This window comes from Diabrotica undecimpunctata, chromosome 9 (genome assembly GCF_040954645.1).
Source record: "Diabrotica undecimpunctata isolate CICGRU chromosome 9, icDiaUnde3, whole genome shotgun sequence".
NCBI classification, from domain to species: domain Eukaryota; kingdom Metazoa; phylum Arthropoda; class Insecta; order Coleoptera; family Chrysomelidae; genus Diabrotica; species Diabrotica undecimpunctata.
Genome location: NC_092811.1, coordinates 89,542,423 through 89,559,412, shown reverse-complemented (window position 1 = coordinate 89,559,412; position 16,990 = coordinate 89,542,423).

The window sequence follows — 16,990 nt, the reverse complement described above, 5'->3', positions numbered from 1 at the left end:
TGGAAATAGTTCGGTGACTGTCTCTAGCTTCTGAAAATAGTCACCGTATAGGTACTATCACTAGTTGTCCACTGTCGTGTATCCGGTTTTAGCGACCTTAGTTTAGATTGCGCTTAATTGATAGAAACCATTCGCGCTGCTACTGACCAATCACTTTTTGTTTAAAAAACGTTTTAAAATCTTTAGATCCACTCTCGCGCACTAATTCCTATATGCGGTTGCGGTGGGATCCGTATAAATTTAGGAGTTATGTATATTGTTCTCTTAAGCAATTCGTAGTTCAGTTTTTATTAGCTTCTCTAAAGGATGTTTGGGGTACAGATGCGACATTGCAAAAAGAGCTAGTCGGTAAGAAACATAGGTTTTAAAATATTTGAGAGGTTTGCATGTTTTAGGGTGTAGTAGAAAGCAAAAAGTTCAGCTGTGAAAACACTTAAACTAGGCGGTAGTTGTGTTGTAGTATCAAATGCAGAACCAATGCCATTATTAGATTTAGAGGCATCGGTGAAGATGTTTGTACAGTTAAGGTTGTCCTGTTCAAGAATATCGTTTAGTTTGTTTTTATTTGTAAGGTCTTGGTGTAATTTTTGGAGAACTCTATTAAAGAGGTGTTGCAATTAGGGATATCTATTAACTACGGAGTGTCGAATGTTGAATGTTACAGTAAAACACGTCTGGGATTGTATTCCGTCATATTTATTCAAAATTGATCTTGCTCATATGTAATGTTTTCCAATACGAGGTCTATTAGAGAGAAAGTCGAGATAATTTTCGGAAAATGTATTTTCGAATAGTGGATAATCCTTTTTGGCAGCTACAGAGGAAGCATGTGATAAGCTTAGAAGCGTCCATCGGTACTGGAGTGATAGTTCTTCAGTTTCGGAATATAAGCTTTTATAAAGAATGTTGTTCAAAGCTGTAAGCAAGATTTCTAGTAATGGCTTGTGAAGAAGAGGCTGCAGTATTATTTATTTTAAGAGTGTTAGTTGATGATGTAGATCATGTAGTCATCGCACAAGATGAAGAAGATCTCAGCTTTATGCTCAGAAAACTAGAAGAAGAATATAAAAACAACGGAATGGAAATAAACTTAGAGAAAACCGAATACCTAACAACAGAAAACAAGGATATGAGAAACCTAGAGATAGACGAGGGAAGACAAATAAATGGAACAGATAAATTCAAGTATTTAGGAACCATAATATCGAACCAGGGAACAACAGAAGAAGATATAAACAACAGACTGAGACAAACAAGAAACTGTATAAGACAACTAAACTCAGTGTTGTGGGATAAGAACATTACCATAAAGACAAAAAAGAGAATATATAATACCCTGACAAGAAGTATCCTGACATATGGGTCCGAAAACTGGACAATAAACAAGAGAAATAGAGGTAGAATAAGAGCAGTAGAAATGGAGTTCCTGAGGAGAAGCTGTAGACTTACAAAAAGAGACAGAATTGAAAACGCAGAGATTAAGCGGGGAATGGGAGTGCAATCAGACATAATCGACTATATAGAGGAGAAGAGACTATCCTGGTACGGCCACGTCAGAAGAGCGGACAGAGGACGCTGGATAAACAAAATCATAGAATGGAGCCCGATTGGAAGAAGAAAGAGAGGAAGACCCCGAAGGTCATTCAGAGATGAAATCGACGAGGCTATGGAGAAAAGAACCCTGCGAGATGGAGACTGGAATGACAGGGAAAATTGGAGAAAACGGTTGAGTGAAGGAAGACAGTGAAAACTGTGGAAATCCTTAGTAGTAGTAGTAGTTGATGATAAGCTATTTTGGACATGTGCTTCGAAGAAATGGTCTTGAAAAACTTACCATCCAGGGAAAAGTAGAAGGCAAAAGAAATAGAGGTAGATCTCCCACACGATACACGGACCATATTGTTGCTACGATTGGCGCCCCATTGTCAGAATGTGCTAGAATGGCAGAAGATAGAAAAAGAGGAACATTGGGAAATTTAGCTAATAGCTTCATGATATCACGATACCTGCATCAGGTTAACGACTAAGAAGAAGTTGATGAAGAATACTTAAAATGGAAAATTTTTTTTACTCTTTTCCAAACTTTACTTTGTCATCTTGCTTCTTCACACTCTTTATTCCACCATGGTACTGGATGATGGTAAATTTTTTTGTAATTGTAAAATTCGGCACTGTTTAGTATGTATTCTGTATTGTCATTAAAATTGGTCATTGTTCTATCGATATCCCAGTAGTTTATTTCACAGCTTTCTATGGAATTATCAATATATGTTGAAAAGCTTCGTCAATCAGCCTTCTTTAAGAATTTCTCCAATAAGAATAAGAGTTTCCATCATTAAGAAAATTTAAATCAAGGTCATGCATTAGTTTTCTATTATTCTTTCCATCGTAGTTGTATTGAAAAATCCACATATTATATTGTATTCATTAAAGTCACCTACGACTGACTCTATATGGTATTGGAATTTGGTCTATTAGATTTAGTATGTCTGCATTATTTACCTGTGAGTTGGCAGGAATGTAGATATTACATAAGTAAAATGGCATGCAGAAATCGATTGTGATGACTATAGCTTCTAAATTTCTTACGGAAAATAAATTGGCGTAGAGATATTTTTTTAATAATGTGACAACACCCCACAAGCATGGTTAAAAAGCATCCTATTTTTACAGAAACATGTATATTGTTTAGGACTGTATTTCTGTTGGAGTTTTAAATTGGTCCCTCGTAGACAGATTGTGTCTGGGCAGTTTTCGGCAATGATAATCCGTAGCGTAGCCAATGCCAAGTGATGAAAAAATCCGTCAATATTCCATTATAGTATCGATTGAATGTAAGAACTAAACTATAAAAAAAATAGAACTTGCTAATTAGTGCTGGTTTGTGATAACTGTGATGCACCGCTTTCTAATTCAGAGCCCACCTTTTCAAAATAAGCAATTTTTTGAAAGTTAGTTAACCTTGTGTTTATTAACTTTTCTTTTAAATAGGGATTAATTGTTTTTAGCATGTGAGTGAGACCTAGCAAATATATTGTAACGAACAAGCTTATTTTTATAATTTTAATTTTGAAAAAAAGGTAGCACTAACAGACGAAGTCCTAAACATGAAAAATGAAGAAGGATATTCGCCTACTTAAGACTTTTCGTAGATGAAAAAATTATCAGTATTTTGTCGAACAAACCAAAATATATGCAAATCAGGTGATTGTGAATAACATCGTTGAAGAAACCATCGGTCCATCTTCAAGACTGCGTAAATGGAGAGACACATACGTGACTCTGTGGCAATTCGCACATAATGATTTATGTCAAGCAGAAGACAGACTGTACAATGTTCAATCCCTAGTAACTTTGCTAAATTCCAAATTTAAAAAAGTTGTAGTATCACACGAAAATATCTGCATAGATGAAACGATGGTACCCTTTCGCGGGCGTTGAAGATTTCGCCAATATGTAAAAGGAAAGAGATCGTATCGTATCACTTCAAAATTTATTGGGGTGTAGACAACAGGCATGTATGTGGCAATTAAAGTAGTATTTGAGCTTATGGACGAATATCTTGAAAAGGAATTACATTGTACACTGATAACTGGTACACCAGCATAGAGTTAACTGCAAAGTTACAAAGCAGAAAAACGCACCTGGTAGGAACACTACGAAAAAATCAGAAAGGTATTCCGAAAGAACTATACTGGTAAGCAAACTGAAGAAGGGTGAAATTGTAGGAAGAGGGAGAAACGGCATTGTCATTTTTAAATAGAAAGATAAGCGTGATGTCCTGATGCTTACCACCAAACATAAACTTAATTTTATTGACATTCCAGGTAGAATTGAGGTCAAAAAGAAGCTGGAAGCTACTGTGGCTTATAATATTGCAAAAAGTTTCATTGATGTATCCGACCAATTGTCATCGTATTATACCTCTATTATAGAAAGCATTAAATTGTACAGGAAGATGACAGTTGAATTACTTACTGGAACAAGCATAGTAAATACTCAGAACATAAACTTATTAAAGTAGGTAAAAAAAGTCGCTGCTTTTTGTTACCAACGAAATAAAGATGACCGCGGATAACGTTATATATTGCAAGAGATAATGAGGTACGACGCATTAGCATTAAACTGTGACCACACTAACTTTCGAAGGGCGCAAAAATTGGGATCGGTCACTTCTTGAAACAATTAATCATGTAAACATTTTGAGTAATATTAAATAAATGAGATATTAAAACAAAACGTAAAACTTGTGTAATAAATAAGTTAAAAATTGTAAGTAGATATTATGTTTTGAATACTGAAATTAACTTACTGTACCTAATACTTGCCATCCCGAATATTTATAATTTTGAATGTTTTTATTGTGGATTTATTTATGATTTACTGTTTTATAATTAGATATATCTATTAGATAGGCGTATAAGTTAAAAAAAAGGATCGCGAACATCCTTCAAACATGATGGGAAACCATAATACTGTGCCCGATGTCCCTTTTGCTTCGAATTAGCGAAAGAAGGATAGAAAGATCTTCTAGAATAATAAGAGGGCCATACCAACTACAACTAGAATAGCTTCCAGTCAGAATAACAGCCAAAGGGAAAAACATTAGAAGTCGGTTGTTTTTACCTACTTGGTATTCCAACTTCGAATGGTTGGAATATAGTGCACAAAAAATGCAGCTTCCTGTTTTTTGTGCAGAGGTTTTAGCATGAACGTACAGACGGGGATGTAAGGGATAGTGATGCGCAACGTATAGCCTCTCCGATACAAATGTCAACCTCACCTGCCCGTGTAATGGTCTTGATCCTAACTATTCGGTACATCCTGCCACCAGATAACAAACGAGGCTCTGACGTCCGAGAGATTGCCGGTATAAGCAATCCCCCTACTTACTGGCCAACGGCTTCGGGCGGATGAGCTGGTACGGGGCAGGGCACTCCTTTGTCCTAGGGTTGGGAAACTGGCCCCTAAGGTGGATGAGTTAAGACATTAGCCAACGGCATAAGAATACATAAGGCAACGGGAAACCACTGTAATAAAGATCGTAAGATATTCCTAGTCGAATCATCATGAAATGAGAAGACAGAGTAAGCAGACGTGTACTGATCATGGGTATTGGAGACCAAGATGCGGCAGGAAAGGAGTCAGGGCTTTTCACGTCGTCAACCAGCGAAATCCCTACCAGAAAAAAAAAGCAGACCGTCAATTTAAAATTGGAACGTGTAATGTAACCAGCATATTCGAATCCGGAAAAACACACGATGTAATCCAAGAAATGAAAAGAATACAAAAAGAACATCAATATTTTAGGAATAAGTGAAATCCGATGGAAAGGAAATGGAAAATGTAAAGTTAGAGACTATGCGATATAATATTCGGTTAATAATGACACACAACCTCGACATGGCGTGGAAATAATACTGAACAATGAAATCTCATAACACTTTCAGAATTTTCTACCTTTTTCCGAAAGAGTTATGCTACTACAACTAAAACCGAAAGACAGAAAATATACATAATTCAAGTCTATACCCCAATGGCAGAAAAAGATGACGAAGAGGTGAAATCGTTCTATGGACAAACTCCTGACGTCACAATAATAATGGGTGACCTGAAAGCCAAAATTGGAAAGGATAGTACAAGCAACGTAGTGGGAAATTTTGGATTAGGTAATAGAAATGAAAGAGAAGATAGGTTGATACAATTCTGCCAAGATAATAATATGATTGTTACAAACACGTTTTTTGAATTACCTAATAGACGTTTGTACACGTGGAAATCGCCAAGAGATAATGAACATCAAATAATGAGAAATCAAATGATCAAAGAAAGAAAGATATCGGAATAGTATTACTGCAGTCAAAACACAACCTGGAACAGATATAGCATCTAACTATAATCTCTTAGTAGCACATATTAAAATTAAAATTAAAATAAAGAGAAGACAGCAAAAGAAGAAAGAACTGATATAAATGCACTAAGAGATCCAGAAATCAGAGAAAATATCAAAGAAAAAATAAATGAACGTCTAAACACCGTACAGATTGAAGGGGAATGCAATGAAGAAAACATCAAAAAATACTGGGAAAAAATTAAGGCTGACTTAATAGAACCTTCAAAAAAGTATCTACACAAAACCAAAGAAAAAAAAAAAGATTCAATGACGGACGAAATACTAAACTCGATGAACAAAAGAAGAGTATATAAGGGCAAAAATAAATCATTGTACCAGCAAACACAAAACGAAATACGGCGACAAATTCGAATAGCAAAAAAAATTGGTTAAAAGAAATAACATAACTTCAGTTCCTCCAAGTTGGTGGCTTGCTCGAACTTATGCCTGTACAATTTCGTTTTTAGCATCCCCCAAAAATAAAAATTTAGGGGAGCTAAGTCGGGTGACCGAGGGGGCCATTTTATTGTACCGTCTGTACTAATGACACGTTGAGCAAAAATTAACGCTAAATAGTCTCTAAGGCTTTTGAATTATGTGCAGGACAGCCGTCTTGTTGAAATCAAATTTCGTTAAAGTTAATTTGAAGACGTTGAAGTGCAGGAATAATTTGATTTTGCAGTAATTGGAGACATTTGACTGCGTTTAAATTGTCTTCAATGAAAAAAGGAATAATAAGTTGGCTTCCAAAAATTCCAGTCCAAACATTCAACTTCAACACACTCAAATGCTTATTCTACTGAGACCAATAACGTACAATGGATGGATTATGTTTCTTGTAAATTGTGAAGGAGGACTCATCTGTAAACAAAATATTTTTAAAAAATTATTATGTGCATGGCATCTCTCCATCATAATTTCACAAAATTGCATCCGTTTAAATTTATCATCAGGAAATATTTCTTGAGTTGTGTGCACTTTATAACAATATTAGTTGTTTCTTTTCAAAATATTCCTCACTGTTTTTGCATTCAAATCAACTTCATCGGCAATTTGTTTACTTGAATACTGCGTCATTTCAGCCAATGCACAAACTTAAATTTCTCTAATTTCTCGTTCTTGAGAATTTTTTTTTCGCGAGGTTGATCTGATGGGCAGCATTTTTTACATCTACCATTAGTACAGCCAAACCTTTCAAATTGATGAATAATGGCCAATACAGTTTTTTCTATAGGTATTGGCCTATTTTCAAAATCCATAATAAATAAATTGATAGTTTCTTGTACTGAATTGCCCCCAAAGTACCATTTTATTATTTGTATCCGTTCTTCTGTTGTACGCAGTTATCTCCAAAAAGAAATACATAGCATAGCGTTCAGCCTGTCTCGTATGCATTTTACCATTCCAGACAACGGACGATTGACGATGTTGTCAAAATTATCTTGTTTGATTCAAAATTGGGTTACAATTTCGTCAAATAAAAATGCGAATCTATAAAATTTTCATGGATTTAAGAAATTTTGTACCAGTATTTGTGTCAATTAGTATTTCATTTTTACTATCATCATCCAGTTTTGAATGGCAATATAACCGTGCCACTGATCGCCAATTTTTTGAATCAATTTAATCTTTTAATTCAAATATGTAATAAGGCAATCCTACCGCTGTTTTTTTACGTATAAGCTGGATCTGAAATAATCGTCTGGCATTCACTAACGGGCATGCATAAGGAATGTGGAGGGGAGACTAAGGGGAAATATGATTGTTTTCTTTGTCTATTCGCTAAAAATATGATTTTATATCTGTGTTAGATATCCTGTTAAATTCTACTATACAGACCATAAACTTTTACCTACACCGTATGTAAATATGCACGTGGCGGTTTGTGCTCAGCCACTGTGTATATTTAGATAGGGCGAGTTAACCAGTAATTGACCAGCAACCAGTAATTGACCAAAGATAACTCTAAAGCTAAAAAAGATACCTGTAAATCTTAACGTCTATGTAATAGGTTTCCTGTATTGTTTTAACCTTCGGCTAGTAGAAGGTGCCGTAATACTACTACTTTATTTATATAGAGCGCGTTACAAATTGACTTGTCAATTTTCAGTTACAGTGTGTGACTTAGTAATAAGCATGGTAAGTGAAGAACAGTTTTATTTAAATCTGTAATCATCGAAAATACATACAAACAATGGCGTTAAATGGATTCTAATCAAAATTAGATATAGAGCATAAAAGGTTTTTGATAGTATTTTAATATATTTTCGAGTTTTTTGGGCAAAAATTCAAGTAGTCAATTATGGGATTGAAAATTATACCTATTATCTAGTAAATAACCCTCATTGGTCAATTACTAGATTTCGGCAATAGTGACTATTTCCCATCTTTTTTGCTCTTACAATGCACACCATTTATTATTTGAGTTCTTTATCTTATTAAAATTGCAAATGAAAATGTCTGTCCAGATTTTGACCACTAAAAACAGTGGTTAACAACTGGCACCGTGTAGTGGTCAACTACCGACGATCGGTGGTCAACAACTAGCTTTACCACTGGTCAATCACTGATTTAAAATTTTTATATTATTTCTTTTCCAGCAAAATGGCTGCCACTGTTAAGAAAGCCAAAGTATTTTTCTAATACTCAGAAAATGACCTATTACAAGCCATTGAGGATATTAGGAACAACGTATGTTCAATACGTGGTGCAGAAAGGATGTATAATGTTCCTCATTCTACGCTTATTAACAAACTAAAAGGTAGAACCCCGGAAAAACGAAAAATGGGTCCTCCGACCGTTTTCACCGCAGAGGAGGAAACATATTAGTGCGTTGGATCACTGCTTCAGCCCATAAAGGATTTCCTCTAAACAAAAACCTGCTTTGTGAAACAGTAAAAGCTATAATCGATAGTGATGGTCATCCCAATCCTTTCAAAGATGGCTTACCGGGAAATAAATTGTTTAATGCATTCCTCGGGCGCCATCCAGAAATTTCTGAGCGCCACGCAGAATCTATAAATACAGCGAGATCCTACGTTTCTGAAACCAGTATCAGGCAGTGGCATGAAGATATACGCAGATACTTTGCAAGTGAAAACGCCGAAGATATCTTACAAGATCCCACAAGAATATTTAACTCTGATGAGTCAAGTTTTGCTACAAATCCTAAAACAGGTTTGGTCTTAGGACCAAAAGGGATGAAAAATATCACACAACTACATTTGTACTATTCTAAACGTAGTTAGTCGAGATGAAATAGAAGTTCAAGCTCTTTGTCCTGTTGACGAAGATAAGTCAACCTATAAGCATATTGACGGTGATATTAGCATAGTCGCAGCTGGAGCAGACAAAACTTGTAGGTACTGAGAATCGTATTAGGTACAAATTTTCCGCTGCAATACCTAGCAAGAACTAAGTACCTAATATAAAATGTTAACATATCAAATTGAAGTTTTATTTATATCGTTTGGTATGGGTCAATTACTGGGAAAACATGGTCAAACACTAGTTGTCAAGTTGGCAACAACCGGAATAATACGAATTTATATATATATATATATATATATATATATATATATATATATACAATTTTTTTTTATTAAAAAAAATTTTTAGGTTTAGTTTCAACGCTTTTACACGATCTTACATTATAAGTGAACATTTCAGCATTTTTTTGTTTTGTGTAGAATAAAAAATTAAAGGACTTATATGAGTTTAATTATGAAAATTTCCTTAATTGGTCAATTACTAGTTAATTCACCCTATACAGACGGCAGTCAAAGTGTTAAATAACTAAAACAAACAGTGTATGCATTTGTTTTTGTCAAATTTTATTCATATAATAGTTTATCACAACATAATAATGAAACAAGTTGTTAAACTACCACCAACTAATTGTAGAAAACATTCTACAGAGCCTGAAAACTCAGCAGCGACAGAGAACCAAAATTTATTCAGGCCAAAAAAGATTCAATCAAAAATGTTATTAGTTCTCTTCAATGCATAGAGTCGCACTACTATAGAAGTGTTACGATAAATATCATGGCCTATAAAACTGTAAATATATTATGACTAATTCTTTTCTATTCTAGTTATTTCGGCGCTCAGTTGAAAGACCTGTTGACCTGAATTATGATGAGTCACCCACGACTTGAAATTTCCAGAAGGAGGCCGAATAAAACTAGTCTGAGCAACCTTCTGGGCTCTTCGATGGGGTTGCGCCGCAATTCTCGAATAACGGGATTTTATATTTAAAGAAGGAATTCTGTTGTAAAGGGACAGTTAGTTTTTGAAGATCGCACCGCGTTTTAAATTGTAACGCACGTATTATAATAAATTATATAATTATTGGTGTAAAATAAATTAGTAATAAAGACTTTAATAAATTTGTAAGTGTTATAAATAGAACCTTTAATAATAAATAAAAACAATAAATTAGAATTAATAATAATATAACAGAAGTAAAACTAAGCAAAGACAATATTTTCTGTGTGATTTAAATATGAAAAATTTATATAAACTGTATCAAGAACATGTATCAGAAAATGTTGAGCTACGTATGTTTGGTACAACCCAAAAGGATTTCCCTGCTCTACCTGTACAAGCTTGACAGAAAAATTAAACAACAATCTGATGGTACTAAAAAAGAAGAGCATATTACAGAGAAACGAGTTCACTCGATAAATGCACAAGCTTTGACAGATATCCTAAAGAAACAGACGAGAATTTTATTATTTTCAGTTTTTATTTTCACAAAAACCTAGCACTGCCAAAAATGGTGGATCAGTCAGCATATTACTTCAAACAACTTTATATTTACAACTTTTTAATGGATCAAGGTAAAACCTGCGTTGGTGTGGGGCGGTGAAGTGTGGCCTGTAAAGAAGATTCAGTAAAAGTAGCTGAAATGAAAATGTTACGGAGGATGCTGGGTAAGACTAGAAGGGACAGCATCAGGAACAATTTGATTGGGGAAAGAGCCGGGGTGACTACAGTGTCAAAAAATATTTAAGAACAAATACTGCAATGGTTTGGCCATGTCAGACGTAGAAACGAAAACTATGTGGGACGAAGGATAGAGCTATTAGAAGTTGATGGAAAGAGAGGTAGAGGAAAACCAAGAAGATGGAAATACTGCGTGGTAGAGAACTTGAGAGAGATAGGTTAAGTTAAAAAAACGCGAGGGACAGAAATGAGTGACGACTGAGGAAGAAGAAGAGGCCATGGACTTGCTGTTTTCTGAGGAATTAGATTTCGATGAGAAATTTCAAGATGATAAATTAATATTTGAGGGCACAGAAAATAGAACGTCGTCAGATGAAGATTTTGCAATCACTGAAAACTAAAATTCTAAAATTTGGCATTGAACAGATGATGGATATTTACGGCAAATAGACTTCACTGGTAGACCTATTCCATTAAATCTAGATAATGATAATGAACGATAATAATAGATAATAATGTATTTTTACTTAAGCTTATATGTTTTTTGTTATTTTATGCAATTTAGCAGTACAACACTGTAATATTTCTTTTAATTTCTATTTCTATTTAGTCAAAAATATATTTTTTTATTTCTCTAGATTTAATGGTAATTAAAATTGTCATCAAATTATAATGGTACGTTAAGAACGCGAATTCACGTTTTTCATGCCACACGCCAAGGACTCACTGCAAATTCACGACTCAGTGAATGGGTTAAAAATTTTAAACACAATAAAACTCAAGGTTAGTGTACATCAAAATAAAGAAAAAAGCCTACTTGTTTATATACATCATTGTTTATTTATTCGCTATAAAACTTCATTATTTTACATTCTTGCTATCCAAGTTACTTTCATAAATCTACGATAAACCCATATCACAAAAGCTTCTATTGTAGTTTATTTAAGATGATAGTCCTTGGCGTCTATATCTCGACTGCATAAAGTAATCTTGACCATATTTTTAATATCTTAAGTTTTAGCTGCACATTGAGATAACTTCTAGCTTGAAAAAATTTGACTTTAATTTCTTGTTCAGGATCAAGATTATTCATTCAACAACAAATACTTTTAATTAGTTACCTGTTTTAACATTTTTCCATTAATCGTTAGAGGCAACGAATTCTGTTTATTCTTGATTGCCATTATTTTAGTATTTTCTTCATTGATCTTCATTCCGAACTCGTAATATATCTCATTTTTTTCTCAACTTTTTTAAGATATTTTCCAATCCAACTCTTAAGTCTGCAATCGACTGTCATTTATGTGATGCTTGATATTTAGATACGAATAAATTTTATTCCCGAAGTGAGTTTTTCTCGTGGATACCATTAAATTTTTTTCCGCCATAAACTTTTCTAGTGTGTTCTGAATAGTAATTTCGAATACGGGTTAAATGGATATAGATAATAGGAGTCAGTACGCAGCAGTTTCCTACTCCTCTGCTTGTGGTAATGGTGTTGAAATCTTAGTCGTTACTTGCTAGGACAATTTCTTGTTTTTTTTAAGGCTTTGTTGTCTAATTTAATATTACAGAGAACTCCCAACAATTTCTTATGGTTCACACTTCACACTGTCGAACGTTGTTTTTTACAATTATCCCATTTTGGGCATATATTGAGACTTCTGCTTCTTTATTTACTTTATCTACAGCTGCCCTAAAGAGTTCTATTAAAATGCATCTAAATCAGTTTCTTCAAATTTTTCAAACATGATAATTTCCTTCTTCCTATACTCTTTCTTCCTCTTATTTTTTACTGTATTATCAATCTTAGCATTTCATATCGCTGTCCCCTCATTACGTATCCCAGATATTGTAACTTTCTTATTTTTATTACATTTATTATTTCGTATTATCTATTCTCTGTCAATTTCTCGCAATACTTACGTGTTCGCTTTCTTCAGAATAGCTGAAGTCAACAACTTTAGATATTCTGATGACACAGTTTTAAGGGCAATAAATAAAGATGATTTCATCATCATCATCGGTGCTACAGCCCTATAAAAGAGCCTCGAACTTCCCTAGTCTATTACGTCAGTCAGTTCTATCCATTGCCAACTGTTGCCAGTTTGCTGCGCCTATTTGTCTACCATCCTCATCTACACCATCCCTCCATCTGAGTTTTGGTCTACCCCTACTTCTACTTCCCATAGGTTGTGACACAAGGATTCTTCTAGGAGGGTTGTTCTGTTGTGATCTTGCCAGATGTCCTGCCCATCTTAGTCTTCCTATTTTTATAAAGGATACTACGTCTTTACCACCAAATATATGTTTATATCTGTGATATATCTCGTAGTTGTACCTCCTTCTCCAAACACCATTTTCACAGATGCGACCAAATATTCTTCTCAGGATCCTTCGTTCAAATATAAGCAGGAGATTTTCATCTGCCTTGGAAATGGTCCATGTCTCCGACCCATATGTCAACACTGGTTGTATAAGGGTTTTGTATATGGTTATTTTTGTTTGTTGGCTTAAGTTTCTGCTTCTCATATGTCTACTCCGTCCAAAATAGCATTTGTTTGCTAGAATTTTTCTTCGCTTGATTTCTTCCGTCATGACGTTCTCCTTGGTGATCAGGGAGCCTAAGTATGTGAATTTGTCCACCACTTCAAAGGTATTTTATATTTAAATGGGAATAAGCCACAATTAAAGGTTAAAATACGTTTATTGACGTTTCAATTTCCACTTCGGAAATCGTTCTTAATATAAATATAAATTAATTTAAAATGCCACAAGAAAATAGCTTCAGAACAATACTTCAAAGGTAGAATTATCAACCGTGAATTGGTGGCCGATGTTTCTGGCTCTATTGTCGGGTGTTGATGCCATTATCTTAGTTGATATGATTGAATAAAGATGATTTACAGACACTTTTATCAGCTAGAACGGACCATAGTAAACAAATGGATAGTCATTAGCAAAAGAAATCAAGCTTTAACTGATATCAGGATAGATGACGAAACAGTAGAGAGTACATATTGTAGAATGCTCTTCTAAAGTAGTGGCTCCCATTGCTGGCAGTACCCCAATAAGCGACACTAGAATTTGTTATTTATGTATTAAGACTATTTGAAACAGTACAGTCTTTAGTATTGGCGATCTTTGCTTCGTTGGGTAATAGTTTAAATATGTTGGCATCAACGCGCAGATAAAATAAATTTTAAGGTTGGTGACATTGACTAGTTTTATAAGTGACGTAAAAGTGCACTTTTTGCAGAAATTGCTAAGCAAAAACGCTAAGAAAATAGTTTATATAAATTGGATGTGTGACGTTAATGTGTATTTAAAGGGTAAGTCTTTTAGTGTAGATCCATTTAACAGTAATATAAATGTACGTATTTGTTGTTAAAATTACCTTATGTTAATAAAGTAAGGTTAAATAGGGGGAGTCAGTTACTGGTACAAGATCCGAGCGAGTATCCAGTAAGCGACACTAGTGTCAGCTATCGGGTTTCAGACGTTTTTATACTTTGAATGAATATTTAAGTAGGAAGCACGGGACTAACCCTGTAAATGCAACCAAAATTTTATAATTTTATGTTGTACCAATAGCTGACACCCATGTCTGATATTGGTTACTAACATATGTCAGCTACTGGGTTAAACTAATATTTGTTTAATAATTTAGATTTTCTTTGTATTTCAGTTGACAATGCCGAAAAAATATTCTAATGAGATATTACTTCAAGCCCTGGCAGATATTGACAACGGAATACCTGTTGCCACAACAAGCAAAAAATATGGGATCCCAAGAACAGTTCTTACTACAGTTCTTAGTTACTACATTAATATATAAAAAAAGTGGTAAAGACCCTAGAGAATGCAGAAAGTGACCTGATACAAATTTAACCCCTGGTGAAAAAAATCTGTTGATCAAATGGTTATTTTATATTTCTGATCGTGGTTTTACAGCAACAAAGCTTCAGCTCATTGATTCTGTAGAATTAATTTTCAAACTTAACAAACGTGAAAATAATTTCAAAAATGGAAGATCTGCAAAAAGTGGTATTCTTGCTTTCTACAAAGACATCCAGAGTTGACACATAGAGTCGCGCAAGACCTAACCACCGGGAGGTCATCTGTCAATGAAGAAAATTTACGCCGCTGGTTTAGTGATATTAAATCGTACCTTGAGGAGAATAATTATTACGACATTTTTAATGATCCTAAACAAGTATTCAATGCTGATGCGTCAGCTTTTCCACTGTCTACAGCCATCTACCAAATGACGAGAAAGAGTGCCTTACTGTTCTTATGGCAGCAAAATCAGCAGGAAACATTGCCCCAGGCATGGTGATGTTTGGTTATGAAAGGATTCCACCGGCTATATCTGCTTTTATGCCAAAATGTTTTGCAATTGGTAAAAGTTAAAGTGGATGGATGACCGCGGAAACTTTCTATGAGTATATAACAAACGTTTTTTATCCTTGAGCTGTGGAAAATGAAATTGAGTTTCCAATTATATTTTTAATTAGATTTCTGTACTGAAAAAAAAATATTTTTACTGCATTACATCCTAATTCGACACATATTACGCAGCCGATGGATGTAGCAGTTTTGAGACTTCTAAAAAATTGCTGGAGAAATAAAGTAAACAATTGGAGAATACAAAACGATGGTTCAAAAATGAAGAAGGACCAGTTCTAATAAAAACTATAGAGAATTCCATTACTCCGAAAATTATATTTATTGATTTTCGTGCGGCCGGTTTGTGTCCATTCAACGCCGATGCAATCAACTACCAAAAATATTTAAGTCAAATTATCATCGAGCAAAAAGACAAAAGAGGGAATCTAATCGTTATGAAAAGGAGACCAAAAAAGTGGCCTCTGATGGCGGACATATCCGGAAATGCGAATGCGCCAAATTTAAATTTCATGACACTTCACAATAGTCATACAGTGGTGTAGGTGTTTTAATTTATCTATTTATTTGTTATATTACATAATATTAATATTACATAATATTAATACATAATACACTTAAAATACTTTTTTTAACACCAGAACACAATAAAGTTTTAATTAAATAATAACGATAATAGTCTAAAATGTGAAACAATTGTTAAAAAACTTCAATACAAATACAAATAATCTTTCATGTGACAGTTGGGACAAACAATAACATCAGCAATAACATAACCCAACTAAATTTGATTTCTTAAACAAGGAAAGAGCCTCTCTTTCCTTGTTTAATGTGGCCTCTCAAGATGGCACTTCCTGTCTAACAATATTTTTGCCCCCACTACCTTTACATTCTCTCTTTTGTCTTTTTGCTCGATGCAAATTATACAGAAATTCACAATAATCCATTCCCCGTAGAAGAAACTCCACAAGAAAAAATATTTCAACAAATGTTAGAGACCTACATTGACCCTGGCTTGTTACAAGAACTTAATGCAGCCTCGGATACGTGGAAAGGAAATATACAACATTTAAGTCTTTTTCAAGTTTGGCTGAAGATCAAAAATGAAAAACAACTTAACACATTTATCGTTTCCCTGAAATCTCAACAACAGAAGAAGACCGTTCAGATAACAAGGAGAACAGCATGGATACATGCAATACAGATAAAGATCCACAACCACATGTTGATACGGATAATAATCCACCAGGTGGCGATGTTGCAGTTGTTGAACTCGATTTTAATGTTAACGATACAACTACTTTAGAAAACTTACAACAGAGTCTCCTTGAAAAATCGCCTGAAAAATATATACCAATTTATGGAAAAATTCATACTCCATTTAAGAAGGCATTGTTTTGGCCAGACAAACCATGTTCTAAAGAAACGAAAAAAACGTCGGTGAAAAGTTGCCTTTTGTTGCAACTTCCACTCAGTGGAAACAATACCATTTAAAGAAAAAAATGGAAAAATAATTCAAAGAACAGGAAAAGCAAGAGCGTAAACGAAAACGAGACGAAAAGAAGATTCTGCAAGAAAAAAACAAAGCGGAATTACAAGGAAAATTCAGATTCTGATGAAAAGAAGATTCTGAAAGAAAAAAAAAACAAAACGAAATTTCAAGGAAAATTCAGATTCTGAAACACCTCTATCTGATGAGCAATTAAATTTGGAATCTGATAGTGGTGATGACATTCCAGCTAT